The sequence below is a fragment of the Saccopteryx bilineata genome, chromosome 6 (genome assembly GCF_036850765.1).
Source record: "Saccopteryx bilineata isolate mSacBil1 chromosome 6, mSacBil1_pri_phased_curated, whole genome shotgun sequence".
Taxonomy (NCBI): Eukaryota; Metazoa; Chordata; class Mammalia; order Chiroptera; family Emballonuridae; genus Saccopteryx; species Saccopteryx bilineata.
In genome coordinates this window covers 137324891-137331988 of record NC_089495.1, presented here as the reverse complement: position 1 = coordinate 137331988, position 7098 = coordinate 137324891, and the positions used below count along the sequence as shown (strand labels likewise).

At 50.6% G+C, this 7098-nt stretch overlaps 1 non-coding gene across 1 annotated transcript; it reads right to left on the bottom strand.

Annotated features, from left to right (window-relative positions):
- Positions 1-356: 356 nt before the first annotated feature.
- TRNAA-UGC (transfer RNA alanine (anticodon UGC)) lies at positions 357-432 on the bottom strand. Its single transcript has one exon. It is a non-coding gene; the product is annotated as a tRNA-Ala (tRNA).
- Positions 433-7098: the final 6666 nt, after the last annotated feature.

The following is a 7098-nucleotide window of genomic DNA, read 5'->3' as shown; positions in this document are numbered from 1 at the left end:
AGGCGGTTTGTAATCAGCTGTGTGAAACAATATTTTCGGTGTTCTAGTTTGTTGACTTTTTTTTTCTTTTTTGTATTTTTCTGAAATTGGAAACGGGGAGGCAGTCAGACAGACTCCCCCATGCGCCCAACCGGGATCCACCCGGCATGCCCACCAGGGGGCGATGCTCTGCCCATCTGGGGTGTTGCTCTGTTGCAACCAGAGCCATTCTAGCGCCTGAGGCAGAGGCCATGGAGCCATCCTCAGTGCCCAGGCCAACTTTGCTCCAATGGAGCCTTGGCTGCTGGAGGGGAAGAGAGAGACAGAGAGAAAGGAGAGGGGGAGGGGTGGAGAAGCAGATGGGCGCTTCTCCTGTGTGCCCTGGTCGGGAATCGAACCCGGGACTCCTGCACGCAAGGCCAACGCTCTACCACTGAGCCAGCCGGCCAGGGCCTGTTGACTTTTTTTTTTTTAAAGAAACTGTCAGCCATAAAGCAGAAAGTTTGTTCGGATGTGTGGATTCTGAAACGAGCTTCCTTTCTGAAGCAATTCCAGCTGAAGTTTAATTAAACTTGTCTTGCTCGTGTCAATAAACTGATGGCGTTCTATGCCACAGATGTTTCTAAGGAGAAAATGCAGGAGTCTGCTGGTGCAACAGGGAGGAAGAGGAAAATGCCCGGAGGCAGAGGTTGGAATCAAGGCATGGGCTCCTCCGTCAGCTACTCCAGACCTGCCCCTCACTCTCGACTGGCTCAGCTCTGTGCCCGGGCAGAGGGTGTGCACCCCAGGGTATGAGGCCAGGGCAGGAGATCACGTTGGCAATGGAGGATGAGGTGGGGATACCTGTTCGGCTCCCTTCCCGCAGGTCACTGCAGGGTGACAATGTTCTCTGCTTAGGGCCCCAGCTCTTCTCAGGGCCCCTTTCCACAGGATGCAGTTTCTAGGTTTTAAGGTCCCTTCCAAGGTGGTGAAAGCTTCTCGCCTCAGGGTCTTGCTTCACCCCACATTTTCCCCAAGTACTGCCCACAGCATTGTAAAGAGTCCCTCCTCAAGTGTCCTGGACATCAGATGCCACTGTGACGACTGTGTCCTCAGGGACCCAGTTTCAGCGGTGACTCTGGGGAGTGTCACTCACAACTCTCCTGTGTGTGTTCTCTTTTTTTTTCCTCTTCTAAAACTTAGGAGGAGATCGACTTGCTCAGCTTGCCTCATGACCCTGTTAGGAGTATAAAATGTGAAAATAGGTGGCTCAGTCTTTTTGAAGGTTTCACATGTTGTTCAGTCCACGTGGACCAAAAGCTTCATTGGTGGGAGAGACTCAGGAGTCTCCACGGAGGAATGCGCCCTGGACTGGGCGTGGTCCTCCCCCATTGGCCCCTGCACAGGAAGACTGGGGGCAGGGCATAGCTGGGGTTACCAGAAAACAGGGAACGGTGGGAACCCTGACCTTTCAGTGTGGCCCTGCAGGACGAGTTCTCTGCCCGGACTGAACCACCGTGTCCTAAGTTTTATCCATGTCTCCATCTCCGGGCCACCTGGGGGCCCTGCCAAGCTCGGACGCACACTCTGGCCTGGTTGCACCCGTTCTGCCACCTGCCCCCACGAGGGCTTACTGCTCTCCCGGTCCTGAATCCTGAGCTGGCCTTGCTTTGATCTGTCCATTGTATACTTGGCTGCTACACAAGAGTCTTGAACTCTCTGTCTCTCTCTCTCTCTTTGTCCATATAAAATCTAAGAAAATGCTCTGCATTGAGGAGACCCTTGGTTCCTGTCATTAAAATTAAAGAACACCAAGAAAGGGAGGTCTCCTCTTGCCCTGATACAGATGGACAATCCAGTTGAAGAGGTGTCAGCATGAAGCCACCTAACTTCCCAGGCTGCCTGCCCTCATCTGCTCCAAAGCCGTTCTTACAATGGTCCCTTTTCATCTGCCACAAAACGCTCTCCACTTCTCCATGAAGCTTCTGCTTTGCTTTATGTCTGAAGTGCAACACTGTCTTCTTGTATTTATTTATTTTTTTAAAGATTTTATTTATTCATTTTAGAGAAGGGGGGAGAGAGAGGAGGGGGAGAAACAGGAAGCATCAACTCCCATATGTGCCTTTACCAGGCAAGTCCAGGGTTTCAAACTGGCGACCTCAGCATTTCAGGTCAACACTTGATCCACTGCGCCACCACAAGTCAGGCCTGTCTTCTTGTATTTAAAGTAAATGCCAAGAGAGGGATCCAGAAGTTGCAGAGATTTTTACATCAGACCTTACGGTTGGAGCAGTTTCAAGACTCACCCCTTGCCCAGTGCCTGCAGTTTCTCCCTCCCTTCTTCCCGTGTTCATTAAAGTCCCAAAATGAACTAGTCATACTGCTTGGTCACTTTAATCAGTGCTCATCGGACCAGTAAATGGAAGATGGATAATAACATTGTTTGGGGAGTACTCGTTTTTATTTGCTTGAAACTAACAAGTGTGAATCTTTCACAGTGTGCTGTAAGGAACAAAATTCCTGGGGGGAACATGGTCCCTGGCAGTACCTTTAGGGAGCAGCAGCCACATTGCTGTTTTGTCTGCCATAAGTGGTCACCTTATGTCCACAGACTATTATTTTTCCTCCTGAGGTTGGGGCACAGCAGGTGCTAGATGATTCATGATGGGCCTCAGGGTTTACATTCTTCACTGGGCCCCACCCTCCAAGAGAGCTGATCCAGCAGAAGTCAGTGCAGTTTTCCAATAATGACCAGGAATGGGCCCCTTTGGTGCTGACATCCTACAACACTGCAGTCTGTTCACTTCACACAGTCTTCCTTGATCACTAAGGCACCATGCAGAAGTCCTGCCTTTCCGGAAGCCTGGCTTGGGGACCCCTTTTCTCAATGTCCCTGGCACCTGCCGGAGCCATTGTTGCACCTGGGTTGTGCAGCTACTTGCATTAATGTCTCTTCAACAAGACAATGAAGGCAGAGAGTGAGACTGCCCTCACTTTATCTCTGACAAATTCTTAGCAAATGAGGAATGAATAATGACAAATAAGAAGGATTTCCAATTCACAGTGGGTGATGTTGAAATGAGGAAGGGGACCCAAATGTTGGGTCAAACTAGCTCTACGTTGTCCCCTGTGGTGCTCAGTCTCAGCACTCACATTACAGTGATCTATACGGCCACAGATAAAAAGAAAGTTTCAGAGAAATATGAAAATAACCTTTAAGTGACAGGAAGGACAAGACATGCTTTGAGGGATTTCTCAGCTGCAAATCTCCCTTCTCACTTTTCATTTCCTTGTTCTATCCCCAGGGAATGGGGTGGAAGCCCTGACCACTAAGCTTGTGTAGATGGCATGGATGTGACCAGCACGTGACAAGGTTAAGACCACTCTGGGCAGATAGGAATTCATGCTCCCCACTGTTTATCCTGAAAGTCTCTTCTCTCAACATTGTCCCCGTCCCCCAGACTACTGCCCAGCCTCTCTGATTCCCTTAGTCCAGCTTTCAGTATAATTACTGGCACTAGTGCTAGTTGAGCTGATTCTGGGCCAGCCCTGTCCCAGGCACTCTGCACATACTAACTTACTCACTGTCTAGAAAAAGCTATGAAATAGGTGATGGTCATCATCATCATCATGGTCATCAAGGTTACTGTCATTTTATAAATGAGAAAACTAGGACACAGAGAAGTAACTCACTCAACCTACTGTAAATGGAGGAGGCCCACAAAGTAGCCCCCAGTGTCAACAGTTCACGAGAAGAACTCACAGAAGGCACTGATGTACTGTGATGCCCACAGCTATGTTTTATCAAAGGGAAAATGCAGATTGAAGTTAGCCGAAGGAAGAGCAGAGCAGGTCAAAACCCCAGAGGGCTTCCAAGGCGAAGATCCCCCTCCCCTCTCTCCATGGAGTCAGGACATGTCACCCCCCAGGCATGGACACGTGACTGTAGGCAAAGAATATTGTCAACAAGGGAAGTTGCCACAGCTCCGCTGTGTAGGCAGGACTGACTGGCTGCATGGCAGATCTCTGCTTCTGGGTCACTCAAATGACACGATCCCAACCCCACCCCGAATCACGCGGCCATCATTCTTATGTGGCAATCCCCATCCAAGTCTACCTGGTGTGGTTGGTCCATGCTCTGGATAGCCACTGCTCCAAACAATGACAATCCTATCAAATATGACCTAGATCACAGCCAAGAAGCCTAGGACAAGGACAAAGCCCTCCTTCCACAGAGAATGTTGAAGGAGACCATCGTTAACAAGGCAGAAGCAAAGCCTGACAAAGCTGGGAGATCAGAAAGCAGAAGAACTAGTGTCACATTCAGTGGCAGAGAGTCACTGCAGAACTCTAGAGTGGCCGCCTCATCCTCCGTTCCCTCGTCTATGAGATGGAGAACAACGTGGTTGCACATCACAGAGGAGAAAGAAGGGAGCCCTGATTATTCAGCGTGGACCGTATCCTCTGACATCAGACAGGTGGCCAGCAAATGACTCCTTCCTTCTGTTTTTTCCTTTCCTGCCTCTTACTTGTCACCAATGAGAGAACAGGCTGCCGGAGAAGCTGCTCTCCCGCCAGTAGGATGGTTATAACAGGAGAGGTCCTTTTTAACGCACACGCACACACACACGCACACGCACATACACCAATACACGCAGAAGCACACATACACACCACGTATTTTAAAAATCCACTCTCCAATGTTAAGTTAGTGATTTCAACAGCTGTGAGTCAAAAGGAACTATCCTCTGGGCATGGTTTCCATGGCAACTGCCATGGTTACAGAAGAGAAGGGAACGGGCAGACTGCCTTCTTGCCCACTTGTCCGCCCAAGGTGTCCGCTGAGGGTCACGACACACCCCCTCACCCTCTCCAGGAGGATGACCAGCTGGTTTTACTGAAATGGTCCTTGAGGGTTGGTGCTGGGCCACTGGGTGAATGAAGACTTCGGAAGGCTCTGGTCTCCGCCACCTGTTCCCTACTTTAGAAAACTGGCCATGAAATGGAACACGCCTAGTGGTGACCGTTTTATCACTGACTCACCAGATCTGGATGGCTGATTCCGGCGGATGCTGAAGGTAGTGGGGGCGGGGGCGGGCGGAGAGGGGACCGGGTTGGATTGGAGGTATGAGTTGGAGGTATGATTCAGTTGACTTTTAGGCTCCTCTCGCCCTGAGCCAAAAATAATCATTTCCAGGCACCTCTCTGTGCCAGGAGTAGGGTAAATCCAACAGGCTAGAGGAAGAATCCAAGATAATGTCTTCCCAGAAGTCAAGGGCTCATGAAATAAGCACAAAATAAAACTACTTACCCCAAGCGCTCTGGCTACCTAGTAGAAATTAGATAGAAGCATCCTTTGAGTCTAGAAAGGAAGTCAAGACATCACGCCACTCACAGAACCATCTAACATGATGTCAGCACCAGAATCATCTGCTGTGCCAAAGAAGGCTCACCCCAGCCAGGGGAGCAGACGGGCCCTCTCATACCTGGATACTCACAATCCGGCTCTCCGCAGTCTCCCTGAGGGTGGCCGGCTTCCTCCCGCCTCCTGGCTTCTGCCTGGAATTCTCATTCTATCTGAGAAGAAACGCCAACCAGCAACACTACCACCATTGTCTACTTTACAGACGTCACGTCACCTCGAGGGTTGGGTCAGGCATTTCTCTGTTTGTCAAGCCATCCTTCAATTCCTTCAGGTAGTCTTGACCACCTCTTTCTACATGGGGGTTCTTAACCTGTTCCTGTCCCCGACTTCTAGGGAGCCAACACCACCACCAGCCAATCCAATGTCCACTTTCCCCTGCTCCCCTCATGGCTTTCCCAACAGGTGCTCCTGTTGCAGGGGCCCTGTCCTCTCTCGGAGTGTACAATACTATTCACCACATAGAAGAGTCTATACAGAAGGCTTAACTCCACTGCCAGACTGTGACTCTTAAGATTAAATATAGATGTTGAGTATGTTGTCACCTGCCAGCAGCCACCGGCACCTAAAGAGAAAACAATCCTTTGTTGGGAGATAGAGCCATTCTGGAAGACTACAAGTTGAATAGGTCTGTGTCGGATGAATAATAGGATTTTACCAGCAAGAATACATTTTCAGCTACTTATGCAGGAGGGCCTTTCACTGTGGTTGTACTCTCATTGCACCCCCTTCCTGGGGCTACTGTAACCAAGTTCCACAGCCTGGGGGGCCTGAAGCCATAGAGACTTCTCCTCTCACGTGGCTGGAGGCCGCCAGTCTGAAAGCAAACTGTTGGCAGGTCACACTCCCTCTGGGGCCTTGTCTCACCACTCCCCTTCAAGGACTTGGTGGGAGGGACCTAACCTGCACTGTCCCTGTGACTGGCAACATTAACCCATTGGAATTGGGATCATTTTTATTTAGTTGTTTTTTCTCCTCCACTTGTTTTTCTTTTGTTACGTTAAAGTGCATATTGAAGTTGCATGTTAAGGTATTTAGAGTTGCTTTAGAAGGAGATTTCATGTTTGGCAGTAACTGGTTCAGCCAGCCTCCGGTCTTTCGGCTTGGTAGGATGTTGGTGGCAAGGATCAGAAAAGCGGGCGCCGACCGCACACAGACCTGTGCGCATGCACACAGCTTCGTCTGGAAGCGGCAGGGGCAGAGGTGTTGTCAGAGCATATGGAGAGCTGGAGACACAGGAGCCCTGGGGGCCAGGACGCAGGCAAGAGCTTCTCGGGGACAGAAATAACCAGCAGAAAACCGCCAGTCAGAGGGGGCAGCAGACACGTGATGGGCGTCCACAGGCCCCAGGTGGATGTGGGCTGGCAAACTGGACAGGTTGTGGCTCCAGATGGAAGGAAAAGAAGAAAAGGGACCGTGAACGATAACAGTCTTAGTCAGTCTGAAATTCACAAAGTTGTATTGTCATTATGACTCTGTTTTGGGACTCCAGCCATAGCAAGGGTGAAGAGGCAGACTCCACAGGGCAGCGGCCATGTCCAGAGCTGGTGCTTATCTGGGCCCGGCCAGTTCGGGCTCCCAGCAGGGAGGACAGTCTTGATCTTGTCCTCCAAAGGGCTTGGGTGACAGGCTGTCAGGAGCATTGCTTGGGTTTCTCTGCTTCCACGTGAGCGTGCTTGGAGCTGAGGCGAGCAGGCAGCTGGGCTGGGACAGGGGTG